Source organism: Polistes fuscatus, unplaced genomic scaffold (assembly GCF_010416935.1).
Source record: "Polistes fuscatus isolate 324 unplaced genomic scaffold, CU_Pfus_HIC Scaffold3, whole genome shotgun sequence".
Classification (NCBI taxonomy): Eukaryota; Metazoa; Arthropoda; class Insecta; order Hymenoptera; family Vespidae; genus Polistes; species Polistes fuscatus.
Window position 1 is genome coordinate 5,707,401 of NW_025113107.1, and position 14,526 is coordinate 5,721,926.

At 31.6% G+C, this 14,526-nt stretch overlaps 1 long non-coding RNA gene across 1 annotated transcript; it reads left to right on the forward strand.

Annotated features, from left to right (window-relative positions):
* Positions 1-2,158: 2,158 nt before the first annotated feature.
* Positions 2,159-2,422, forward strand: LOC122519541. Its single transcript, XR_006304313.1, has 2 exons — positions 2,159-2,223; positions 2,309-2,422. It is a non-coding gene; the product is annotated as an uncharacterized LOC122519541 (long non-coding RNA).
* Positions 2,423-14,526: the final 12,104 nt, after the last annotated feature.

A 14,526-nucleotide genomic window follows, 5' to 3' on the forward strand; every position in this document is an offset into this window, starting at 1 on the left:
CCCGATTTTTTGAAATATCGGGCCCATAGTCGACAGCGAGTGGACTTACGTTTCCATCGTCACGATCGACCAACCAACCAATCGATCGATTGAATCGATCGAAGGTCGAATATTGCAAGAAAGTGCCCGGTGCATCCTGCACCTCGTATTCTCACGGTACACCTCGTCTCATGTTCGCCGCCTGTAAATTGCAATTTCATTATCATTTCGCAATTAGTTGGCGAACCACAGACAAGAAAAAAAAAGATTTTATACACAAATATATGTCTCTCTATGTGTTTGTATCTGTATAGATTTATTTTCTTGTCATTCGTATGAAACATATAAAAATATAGGAACGATGACAATGCAAGGACACGACGAGAAAAATGAGTGGGAGGATGCAACACGATAGGGAAAGAACAAGAGAGAGAGAGAGAAAAAAAAACTGGACTAATGTTTATGGTTCGATGTTCTTATTTACGTAATATTTTGTCGATGTGTGACACTCGTTGCATCGTATGAACCACATCTCTAGAGAGTATCGATTGTACAAATTTAGTTCACTACCTTAACAAAATTATGGAAGTTGATAATATAAAATATTATGTACTACTGCAGATGTTGTCCTTTTTCACGGTATACTTTTAATTAATAGAATAAAATCTGTAATTCTAACTTTTGTTCTTTTTTCTATTTTCATTTTGAAAAACAAAGAAGTTTCTTTTCTGATGCACGTTCTACTGTATTATATCGAATAAATTTATATTTTATTTTTATTTCCTCTTTTGCACTCCAATAATCAGAAGAAATCAAATCAAATTGATGATATAAAAATTAGAGAGGCCGATAAATCTAACGTATCTGTTTAGTCACTTACTCGTTTTACGAGCTCGTAAAACAGCTACTTCCTCGACTCCAGGTGGTTACTTTTAACGTCCCAAGGAAAAGTCTTCAAATAGAAAAGTAGTTTAAGTGTAACGAGGAGTCGACAAGCCGTCCACTAGTTTACTATTATCTATCTACAAACAAAGCAGATTAACTTTATCGAAATTAATATCGAAACTTTAATATCTTAATTATTATGGAAATCGATATCCCTTGTTGTGATTAAAGGAATTTCGATGGGATTAAATTTAACTATGGAAATCCATACGATTAATATTTATACGGAGTATTATCTAATAATGCTTTTGTCGATTTAATTAATATAAAATGAATTTATACAATGATTTTTAAAAATTAATTACTCTTTTTTTCAAGCCAATATTTCTGTGGATAGTAAAACTGCATGAATAGTTTATAAAATTATTGATTAATTTTTAATAATTTTAATAATAATACAGAAAATAATTATTTATTGTCCTTCTTAAAAATGTTTGACTCATTTTTTATGTTTCTTCATGCAATATTTAATCGATAGATATTACTGTACATAAAATATATCAAATGCAATTGTAATCATTTGTGTAAGAAGGGGGATGTCAAGTTTGATCGATTTCAAAATTTATTTCTTTCGAGATCGACAAAGACGATCGACAAGAGAGAGAGAGAGAGAGAGAGAGAGAAATAGAATGAGACCTTTACCTTTCTAAGTAATCTTCTTCTTCTTCTTTTCATTCGTTTAGATTGCTGTGGTTGACATTAGTTAGACGATTCTCAGCACGTCCTCGTTCCGTTACTTCGTGTTCTCGTTCGTCAATGTTCTCGCGGCTGATAGGTAATTAGTTGCATTCTCTCCTCTCCTCCTCAGTACCCCTGTCTCCTTTGAAACACGACGAATTACTCTCTCCTCATAGCACGCCTTTTGTGGACCTTTTATTATCATCCTTCTCGTTGGTTTCTCTCTTTGTATTGATTTCTTTTTATCTTTCTCCGACGGTGATCTCGATCGTAGAAAAATCAGACCGATCCCATTTCACTCGACTATCCTTTAGTTTGCTGATTGTGAGCTAACAATCTTTCTAATGCCATGTGTCGGATAATCTTATTTTTATCTTTTATGATAGAAAATAATTGGCATAATTAATTTTTGAACTATACGTTTAGAGATAACAAATTTCTTGTCTTTTTTTGAACTCGACTTTTATTAAAAGAAGGAAAGTAGTTAATATTTGTAATTTATTTTTCTTTCGTAGAATTGATTTTGGAACAATAAAACAAAAAAGATTCGTTTATAATCGTACGAATCTTGACGTCAACTCTAAGTGTCTCCCACCGAAATGGGAAAAATGTCGAAATAACGTAAGATTCGTTTTCTCCTATTTTTCCCATTGAATTTATTCATCTTCCTGACCTTTGACGTTGCCGCTTTGTCATTGTATAATAGAATATTACAACGAAGACGCCGTGTTTCCTAAGTTGGAAGTTGGTATCGTGTTAAGGCTCGATGATTTCTTTGATGAACGAATAGACAGGAAAAAAAGAAAGAAAGATAGATATACAAAAAGAAACAAATAAAGAAAGAAAGAGAGAAAGAAAGAAAGGGCTGCCTGTCAATATGTCACAGGGGTGATATGGCCTCGATGATGCCTCGTGATCTCAAGGATTCGATGAATTCATGCGAACAAGACGAAAATTCAAAGACTTTGACTGGCCTGACCTGGCATTCGACTAAGGGTTAAGAATTAATGCGGTGTGATAAAACATGATTGAGTATTTTCAAATGAAATAATATCTCTAAGAGCTACATTGGAAAGTGATTGACATTGATACACCAGCATTCGTCAAATAGGAAGGAACAAAGTTCTTGCTCAAAGGCCTTACTCTTTATCGAACTTACAATATCTTTTCTACAATAAACAACGCGAACAAAGAACAATACAAAATTTATGTGATTAATTAGAAAATAATTAATAGTTTATAATAGTCTCCCAAAAAAATAAATTCTAAATAACTTCCTAGCAATTTTCTTTTATAAAGTAATTCTTTTGATTTCTATAGAACTCGAGTCGAATAATGTTTAAGTGATTTTAAAAATCCATTACGGTGATTCTCCAGACCATTTCGAGGCTAATTAAATTTTTTTCAAATTGTAAAATTACAAGTCCAGGATTTGTTGATTCACCTAGGACATTTATTATTAAATCCAGTCACATTTTATATATGCATTCAGTAATTGATTAAAGTATTATATTGCATCGATCGTTGCAACGCCGATTTGTTTTTTCCTCCTTGTTTTTTCCTAATACAATGATTGTCCAAGTATTTTTATATTAAAAAAAAAATAAAGAAATAAAAAGAAAAAGAAAAAGATCTTCGATCGTCCTCGTTAATTGCTTTATAAGCGACTCGCTTTCGATCTATTTCGCAAGATCGCAGCGTGAAATTTCGCTTCCTTCAGCGACGATATTTCATCACTTAACAGTATACGTAAATAATGCGGCACTTAAGAGGATGAACCAGTCCATTATCTTGAAAATGCGTGAAGATGCGACAAAAAAAGGTTGATCAACAAAAAAATTAAAAGATAAAGAAACGTATACTTGAAGTAGCAAGGATATCTTACCATTCGTTTTGGAGAAAAATTCAAATAAATAAGTATATTATATAAATTTCATCTCCTTCTTTTTTTTTTTTCTTCTTTTTTATTCATTTTTCTTGAGATACACAATAGAGGTGTTCATCTCAAGGAATAAGATCGTATGCTTTTGACGACGGGCTAATATCGTAACCGAAGACAAAGCAAGTCGCGTGAAATTGTGCAACTTTCGAATGGATACTACTGCATACCTTTATTTATACTATGTATATATATACATAGTTATGCTTTTAAAGATAAGTATAAAGAAACAGATAGAGAGAGAGAGAGAGAGAGAGGACATGACAGGTGTAGCATGTGATGTTAAATTATGTACCATCTCTTGATCATCTTTCTCTCTTCTCGAGATTTATATTTTTCGTTTACTAGATTTCTCTGATGTTTTATCTTTTTTAATTTTTTTTTTGCATAAATTAAAAATCTCTCTTTCTTGTTACGTCAACATAAAAATCGAGCAACTTTCGGACAATTAATTTTTTTTTATACTACGAACATAAAGAATTTGATACAATCTGAAAAAAAATGTGCAAAAGTTTGGACGGATTTGTTATTCTTAATAATTCTATGTAAATATAATTAAAAAAAAAATAAATCAATATTATTTATTTTATACAAATATTACAAATATACGAGTATCTATAAAACATCAAAGAAAGTTTCTTACATTTAATTGATCATAATTTTTCAGTAATCCTTCATCTGACAGAAATATTTAATAAATAAGAAAAAATAAGATAAAACACGCGTGGGGAACTTGGGAAATAGGTAGAAGATTTTTTTTTTTGTCGAAAGTCTAAAGTAATTAAGTTTGATTCCAATCAAAGCGTAAGGGAATATAAAAGCGTTTCACAAAGGAAATAATCGAAGGCGCATTGATCGTGATTGACATGTCGTACGATTCTATACTTCGTGAAGGCTCACGAAGAAGTTCCATTCCGTTTATTTCCATTGCTTCATACCTTCTAGTTTCTTCTTATCGAGTAGGTAGTACTCGCTTACGGAGAAAGAGGTGCCGTTTATGTAACACTTATTACCATCATTGTACAATCTAATTATACTAAATTCGTACCGCTAAATACTTTTCTCTTGTCATTTGTGAGAAAGTTTTGGAGCGTTTCCTCCAGCAGTCTCCTACGAACGAATTCACGTCTCGTACACGTTTTATACGCATGAAATATTTCATTACTTTTTCTCTGGAAAAATTTAGAACAAAAATTTTCGTTTAGTAAAACGAGAGATAACAAATTTATTTAGTTTATTCTTTTTTTTTTTTTTCTAACGAATAAAACAAAATTTGATCTCACGACCATTATCTAATGATTTCTTTATGGATAATAATTCAAGATCGTATTATACCTTGCAAAATCTATGAACGATTTGGTTGTAAGAAATCAATCGCGTTAGCCCTGAAGGAGAATGATCGTCATTACGACATAATCATGAGAACTTTAAATCGATCGTGATGGAATAAATTTTTTAATATATGCGCTTGTCACAAATCTTCCTTTAAGGAAAGGAAAAGGTCCTTTAAAAACAATCATCCGTTGATTGCTAATTTAGATCTATAAAATAGACGATTGATATTTGCAATTTTTTTCGCGTAGAAATTAATCATAAAAATAATACAAATAATAATAATAATAATAATAATAATAATAATAATAATAATAATAATAATAATATTAATAATAATAAAAATGTTAATTTTCTAAACGCTATTACAAAACCTTTACAGCTATTACACAAGGAGAAATAAATGAGATAAAATAGCAACGAGAGTTTATTGACTCTTTCACAAGTAATAACGTCTGTTCAGACTTTGACAAAGCCATACTAATTAAAGTATTTCATGCGTGTTCGCTAATTAAACGATTGTTGTTATTCCAACGACGTTTTGCTATTCGCAAGAATATAAAAGTTACCAAGATTATTATTAATATACAAAAATAATAAAATCATTCTTATCGATCACGTACAAACATAATTGATAGAACGGTTAAAAATGATTCTCATCAAGTCTATTATTGGCACCCCTCTCATTATTTCTAATAATACATGCACATGAATGAATAATAAATATTAATCATTTGAAATAACATATCTCGTCGTAGAGTAGTAATAGTAATTATTGATTACTATTGATTGAAATATAAGCTCAAATTTACTATCATTTGTATTATATGCGAGGATTGAATCATCACTGAAAGTAGAAGCTTTTCTTTGTTTAACGTTCCAGATACGTTTCATCGGATAGAGAAAGAACCGAGGCGCGACATCATCGATATATATCTATGTATATTTATATATACACGTACAAATAGATATCTTAGATAGTTGTGACGAAATAGTCGATAAATCATCGCTCCACTTTACGAGCTATTCCTTTCTCAAACTGTCATCTATATGTTTGATCGCGAACAATGCGTCGCGAAAGTCAAGGTTCTCTTCTGTGTTAATTTCTACATGCTTTGTTTGTTTGTTGTGTTTTTTTGCTCGCTTGCACGCGCGTTCGTGCGTGTATACTTGTATGAATGCACAGGTTTTACGTATTTACGTTCTCACAAATGGAACGAAGAGAGGAGTTATGTTAATTAATAAACGCCAAGTCCGTTTTTGCGGTTATGCGCTTCTCCTCGCATGACTCATCTCTCGACAGTATACGCTAAGGTAAAATACAGTACGTAAATACTTATACGTACCCCCTTTAAGTCTTACTAATGAGGAAATCGTGTGTACGTCTTGTAATCTACGTGCGCGAGATGCTTTGCTTTTTTCGTGACGTTCAAATTGATTATCTTTGTTCGTCGCGCTCGGTCAGGACGATTACGTAAACTTCTAGCACAACTTTACGTGTATATGTGCATATTCTTGCGAACTTATGCGAGATCATCTTAAGTCTTTTGCATCCAAACATAGTCTTCGCTTGTGCAATCCCATGTTTGAATTTTAAGAAGTTCTATCCTTAGATGTGAAGCTGAATAAACCTATTTTATTCTACATATGTGGGTTAATTCAACCCTTTACGTATCATCAAATGGTATGATCCTTATATACGTCGTTCATACGGGTCCTTTTGCATAGACGATCTGTATACGAATCTTTAGTAATGGAAGGGTTAATAATTAAAAGAAAAATATATATAATTTGTAATTTATAACTATACATATACTTTCCAATTTGAACCTACCCTATGGTATTCTTTTTATATATATATATATATTTTTTTTTTTTTATTATTTATAAAATTATTGATGTATAAGATATAAAATTGATTTATAGATAATATAAAATTGTAACGAACGTACGATCAAACTTTACGATCGATCATTTGTTAAGATATGAAGTATAATAAAAAATTCTTGTTAGCAGTCTAATTTCTTCAAGTAAATAAAAAATTTCGGAAAATATTTTTTTGTTTATTATCGCTTGATTTAAAAGCAAGTTTCCTGCAGTAAATATATTATGTCATTTAATACTGTATTGCTTGCAAATACCGTAGACACTTAAACGCATTGTTCAAAGTGAGCAGTAAATGAACGTTTATTGATCACGCGAGGGTACAGGAAGGCACTGCTGTCGATATTCGATCCTCCTACAGAAGTGCATTGCTGGCCTCTCCATTCTCCTTTGTTAAATTTCTCCCGTCTCTCTCTTTCTCTTTCTGTCTCTCCCGCTGTCTATCTCTTCATTCTTTCTCTCCGTTAGTTTCTGCAAAATTTGTGAGAGCTTCAGTCTCCGAGTGTCCAATCGCCAGACTGAGCTTATTCGATGTTCATCCATTTGGTTATCGACATGAAAATATAATATACAGGAGCTATTAAAAGGAAAACAGTATGCCAGAAGGAAGAAGTATAATATTTGTTATGTTCTTTACTTTTTTCTCTTTCCTTCTATTTTTCAATTATTCAAATTTCTTGTCGAAGTTTTTATTTCATTTTTACTACGAAAGTAATTTATACGGCAATATTATTATCAAATATTTGAAAAAAAAAACGTTTTTATAAATATTGAACATTTGTAATATTACAACTATCGAATTAATTCCAATAACAGATTTTAGATTTATTCTTTGCGAAAAATTTGAAATCATAATTATTAGACGATTTTTAATCAGCGCATTTGATATATTAAGTTGATCAATAAGTCCATTAGGGTTTTTGCCGTTTATATTTTTTTTTAGAAAAAAATTGCATTACCTTATTGGGCAACTTAATAATTAGGTCGATAGTTCTAATATTAATTACTGTAATAATTATTGCATAAAATAAACAACGGAGATGACGTTCAGTGCGCTATGAGGAAACAGGTGATCGTAGGCGCAGAGATCAAAAGAACTTTCTCAAATGAAACGAAAAAGCGAGAAGTTTAGAATTTTGTTGATGTCAGAAGTAGAGGTGACATCGTTGATTGGTTAAGGAAATATAAAGGATGTTAGTTACGTATCGTTGGATGATATAAATCTGCCGATTTTATGGGTTGCCGTGTAAAGTACGATTCTCGAAATATACTTTCGATGGATGATGCCCATTGGTGTTCCGAAGTCTGCATATAATATAGAATTATCTAAAGTACTACTTTCTTCGATATGGCATAACTCAGTGTGTAAATATAGCTGTGTATGTACGTGCATGTACGTGTGAATGTACGTTTATATGTGTATAGAACGTATCTTAACGTTTTTATGTATATTTTTTTCTTTTCTTTTCTCAAGTCTTGCATCCAAGCTATGCGGAAAGATTGCTCGTAAAAGTAGAATATCGATGAGTATGTAATATGCATAGGATGAAATATAAAACATGTTCATTTTGTATAAATTTTCTATGATTTTTACAAATCATATAAGATATTTATATCTTATTGATTTATGTTGAAATTATCGAAATACCTTGTGAACTCTACAAAAAAAAGAAAAAAAAGAAAATCAGTAGAAAGATCTCAAAAAATATTTTTAAAATAAATGAAAGAGATTTAAAATAATCTTTCCTTTTTTTTTTCACAATATAACTTACAATTAGATGCACAATAATTGTTCATTCGAAATAAAATTTAAAAGTTAAGCGAAGGGAGTAAGTTAACTGTTCTTTTATCTGTATATATGTATGTATGTATGTATACAAAACTTTAGGAAAATGGAGCGAGAAAAGTTTTTCTCGCGGAAAATACAAATTGACTTTCCCGAAGCGAAGAAACTTGAACTGGAAATTTCGTAATGGAGAGTAGCAAGCAGACCGATAAGAAAGGAAAGGGCTTCGATAAGTTGATTCTCTTTAATATCGTCATTTAATTGTTTGGAAAAAAGAAAGAAAAAAGGTCTTCCCTGGAAGTCGAAACTTAATTTTACCGAGAAGATGATCGAATTACTAATCAACGGGGCTTCCAATCGAGATGCTCGCTAATTGAACGTTAAGTCGATATCCTGTTTAACATGAAAACTGAAAGCAACCTACCAAAGTTTGACTTCTCTATTTTTCTCTCTTTCTCTCTTTTTCTCTTTTCACTAGTTTTCTTATTCCTTTAAACTATGAATGTTTAAAAAGAAAATCTTTAAAATCGATAATTAATAATCGTTTTTCAAGAAAATACAGTGCTTTCTTTTAAATGGTACATAATAATATATCAATAATTATCATTATATATGACAATAATCAAATTCATATTTCATTGTGGGCCTCACAAAAAATATATAAAAATGTTTAAAACATACAAACACATTTATTGTGTAACTAATTAAATTGATGTTCAAGAGCATATTTGTTTATTTATGTTCATAAATATTTTGTCATATTTCATTTAATTAACTAATTAATAAGATATTCTTTCATTGAGAAGAATTTTTTTAATTTTATTAATTTTCGATACTAATAAATTATTTTTAAATAAAAATATTAATAAAATTAAATGCTTCTATGCAAATACACTCACACACACACACACACACACAATAATACATATATGCATTTTATATAAAAATAATGGAAAAAAAAGTTTTAGATATCACAAAATTTATAAAGTTTTTATAAACTGTCGAACATATATCTTGGAATGTAACAGAAAGTTTGAAAAAACTGGCAAAAAGCCCGATCCTTTATTAGTGTTCGGTTGTAACCGTGCCCCCGCTACCATGGGCGTGTATAGAATATATTATACATAAGAGGGGAGGGTTAAAGAGGAGGAAATAATTACGAGGGAGAATTATGCAGAGGATTACGCGATCGCGCAAGAAGTATTAGGAAGAACGTGGGAAGAGCCGAATTGCATTGCACATTGTACCGACCTGACAAAACTTTCGACGGTGAAACTCCACGGTTTTGCTATCGCTCACGTTCTTTCTAGCGGTTTATAGAAATAATCATTAAAAGGTGAAAAGATGCTTCAATGATGTTCCTTTATCGTTCCAAATTTCATTCCAATGTTGATGACGAACGTGACGCTTGATTATTCCTCCCATTTAAAATCAATTATTTCATACTGGACGTTAACAAATATCGCGCATAAAATCAAATTAAGAAATTCTTTTGGTTTTGAATTTTACACATGTGTAAATTAAAAGTATCCCCAAAGAATAAAATTTGTATTAACATAAGATTATACAAACGTAGAATTAACAAATAAAAACAAATAAAATACATAAAATTAGTATTTGAAATATTATATAATGAAAACAGTCACGATACCTATTTATCAACAAACAAAAATAATTATTATAAATAGAAAAAATATTTCAAAAATAGAAATATTCGAATCCCGGTTAAGTGCATCTTTTCACTATCGCGTGTACCAATCTTTTTTTCCCACGTTTTCACGACGACGAATCACGAAACATAGGTGCATCTTCTCTTTCCCCAAGCAATGATAGGTTGCATACATGAAGTACTTGTTCCCGTTTTAATCGGGATCAAGCGCGACACGCATCAGAGAGAATCAGCTTTAACTTTCTGACAAATCTAGTGCCAAGGTCATCCACGGGGAGTCTTACATTAGTGGCATTCACAATGCGTTCAGTCGTCGTTCTTAAGGTCTATCGCGTCGTTAAAAGCTGCTGCTGCAATGAAATACTAAAGCCTTTTTAGGATTTGGCCTTACTCCAGTAGCCGTGCTTTTTCTTTTTCTTTCTTTCTCTCTCTCTCTCTCTCTCTCTTTTCTTTATTTTTTACTTTTTTTCTTTTTCTTTCTTTTTCTTCGCCATAAGTGAAAGGAACATTTGAGTAATCGCGATGCGTTTGCTCGAATCTTCTTCTCTCCGACATTTTTTTATCTTAATTTTTATTCTTCTTTCATTTCTAAAAATAAAACATGATCAGACATTATGTCATTTTCCATAGCAGTTTTGATAATTATACGAGTTCACCGAGTTGAACCACACACACACACACACAGCATGTATCTTCAGTTTCTTATAAATAATTCAAAGGGTGATCTATGTTTACCTTTCTTTGGTTGGCGATAGAAAAATCATGCTGTATTGCTCCATGTTGTATATAAAACATTGGAATATATACACATTTATGATATTATATGGGATATTAAATCAATCACATATACAATTATATAACTTTTTTCATGAAATGATTTTAAAAGTTTAATTCAATAAACCTTTAAGAACATTGATCGATATAATTTCTAATAGATATAATCGATTAAATGTTTATGTTTAATTATCTTCTTAACCGGTACCTTATTCGTAGGCGTTCTCTAAAGCGATTAGGGTATTTCGCAGTCGTGGTAGCTTCTAACGATCGTCGATTAATTTACGAGATCTTTGCATCAGACTCCTGTAGTAATTAAGATGCAAACAGCTAGACAGATGAGAGAGGAAGAGAAAGAAAGAGAGAGAGAGAAAGAGAGAGAGAGAGAGAGAGAGAGAGAGAAAATTAAGAATTTTTCAAGCAGTCATCTCCACATTGCTAAAACGTCGGTTAAAGACGAATGGTAGAGGATTCTTCGATATTTATTTTTATTTTTGTATTTCTTCTTTATTCATTTTCTCTCTCCCTTGCCGTTCTTTTCTTTTTCTTTTTCTTTTTTTTTTTTGAATAGAAAAACCTATTTGCAGGCTTCTTCTTCTCTTGGCATGTTTTAAAACGATTCATCATCATCCCATTTAAGAATCCCCGTTTGGTTTTTTTCATTAGGAGATAGCTTCGGGCGAAAGATCTCTTGCCTTTCTTCTCCTGGAATCTAATAACTTAAATCGACTTTGCCGTAGGCCCTCGTTTTTCCTAAAGAAAGAATTAGAATCCTTGCCGTTCGCTTTTCTTTTAACCTCAACTACGCCCACGCATTGAACTAAACGTTTAACTTTTGATTGCATATACATACATATGTGTGCGCGCGCGCCTGAATGTCTGTGTGTGTGTGTGCTTGTGTGGGTATGTCACATACTAGATAAGTGAATATTTCTAATGATCGTCAAACCGTTACAAATTCACTGTTATTACTGTTATATTGTGTGCGCGCGCGTGTGTGTTTGAATTGGAACGATTATGATGTACGACTGACTCGTTACAAATATTCTTTCTTTTCCTTTTTTTTTTATTTCAATCGACTGGAAACTTCGTTACTGACGTACGATTCTCCTACACGTGCTTATGCGTTCTAGTAGTATATTTTTCATCTCTTTTTCTTTATATTACCATTTTATGTCACGTAACAATTTTCCACGATTCGATTATTTTCTCCATTCCCATCGGTTAATTTCGTTGAAACGAAATCCCTAGATAGATCGAATCGAGGAGCAACACAAGAGGAATGTTGGTGATTATGTGTAAAATGTAGTGGAATGTTGATTATCCGAAATAGCGTGCGAGAGAGTAAAAAATATGGGAATAAAGAAGTTTTAATGCGTATACATAAATAATATACTTCTTTAATGTGCATCACGCATTTTCTGTATGAAATATCTCATCTATTAATAATTTCCTGCTGTAAATAACTTCGAAACACGGTGAACATGTATTTTTAATTGAATTATTATTATCCTTATTATTGTCAAAGTGACAATAAAAATTTATATTTTCAATCAATGTCTTATCTATGTTGGAAATATAAATTGAAAATGACGGAACATATATAAGTATCGAGATATTAATTTAATAATTATTTATTCATTTTCGAATCTCTTTAGTCAAACTACGAGCCTAATTAGCAGCGTACAAAATCTTGGAAAAGAGTTATTAATTTTCAAAATTATCTAACAACTCTTGACTCATCCCATGTATGCATATTTATTGTATATATCAAATATAATATAGAAACACTTAATATATTTTTATTATTAACATTTATTACAATTAGAATAAATAATTGAAATAATTTATTTTTCTAATTAAACTCATAATAAAACCTAATATCTTTTTTAACACTTATAAAAATTAGAACAAATAATTATAATAATTTCCTTTGCAATTAAAATTATGATATATCAAAGATATATATTTTTAACGATACGCTATTACGATTATACGATCAATACGAAAAATTGTGTTAAGATTTGAAGCGAACGTTATTTCTTGTATCGAAACCGAAAGAAGAATGATTCATAAAATCCATGCATGTAAATACGAAGGAACATACGTAAATACACGAGTAAATGCAAGTATAATAGATAGATGTAAATTTAACCGTGACTCGTGCACGTGATTCTTAGGTCGTTCGATGGTCCTTTCGATTAGATCTCTATTGTTTATAAACATAGAATAAGGTAATATTTTCTTTTAAAGATTCTCTCTGCGTCTAATGTTAAAAGGAACGCGCGTATCCGGTTTTTATTCCATGCACGAGAGTTCCGGGATCATCGATTGGGTCATCGAGAGATCGTTCTCGATCGAAGTACTTGCATTCCATGATTTTGTTCGATCATCTACTGTTTTGTTACTTCGTTCATTTTAATTACTAAACGTATTACGATCATAGTCGTCATTCTTACACAATTGGACGATTATATTGTAATATTTAAAATAATTTACGTGATAGAGTGATCGAACAAATAGAGAAATGGACTGATTAGAATATAAATATATAATTTAATCTTCTTTGTTGATTACTGGACGACCTTGGATGAGTCAATGAATTTACTAGAATTAAATTAACTGGAGATTAACTACGAGTGCAATTGTGTTCGTATGTAGATCTTATTAAAAAAAGGAAAAATTATTCTAAATAAGAAATACAGCAATAATAATAGAAAACTATTTATGGAATAAGCAAATGATTGAGATAAGAGCACGTAGGTAATTTGGAAAAATTCATATATATAAACAGCACTAAATAATAAATATAATTATTAGAATTGAATAATATATAAATATGAAAAGAATGCAAAACTCATATTTAAAGGGAAAGAAAAGACTAGAAGAAGAAGCGATGAAAATCATACAAAATGATTCGAATCGATGGAATCTTTAAAAAAAAAAAACAAAATAAAAAAAAGGAACGTATCGTTTGTAAGTATCGCGAGCCCCGTAGCAGGGAACGATCCGCGCGTCGTGATGGAAGAACACGGAATACCAGGAGGATGAGGAGGCATCGGATGAGACGTTACTCCAATTGCAGTATTTCACTTTCACTAACCCCGCAGCCTCCCACGAGGCTGCTCATCTCCGCTAGATCCCTGGATTGCGGTGAAGGGGGAAGAAGGAGGTAGATGAGTAAAGATAGGTAGTAGATTGCATTTGTAGTAGTAGAGTAGTAGAAGATATATACATAGAAGGTTGTGTGGATGGTTGAAGTACCAACAGAGAAGGCCTTAGTTAGCTTGCTTTGCTTTGGGGCACCGTTGGTGGGTCACTTACTTTGTCGTTGTCGTCGTGAGGTCGTTCCTTGTCGTTCCTCTTCGTTTCTACGGATAACACAGGTACCTCCTCCACCACCACAACCACCACCACTACTACCACTACCACCATCACCTTCCACTATAACAACCGCCTCCACCTCCATCGCCAACGAGATCGCGTCCCTATAGCCTCGTTGGCCAAGCGCTGCTAAAAAAAGCAGAAGAGGGATTTACT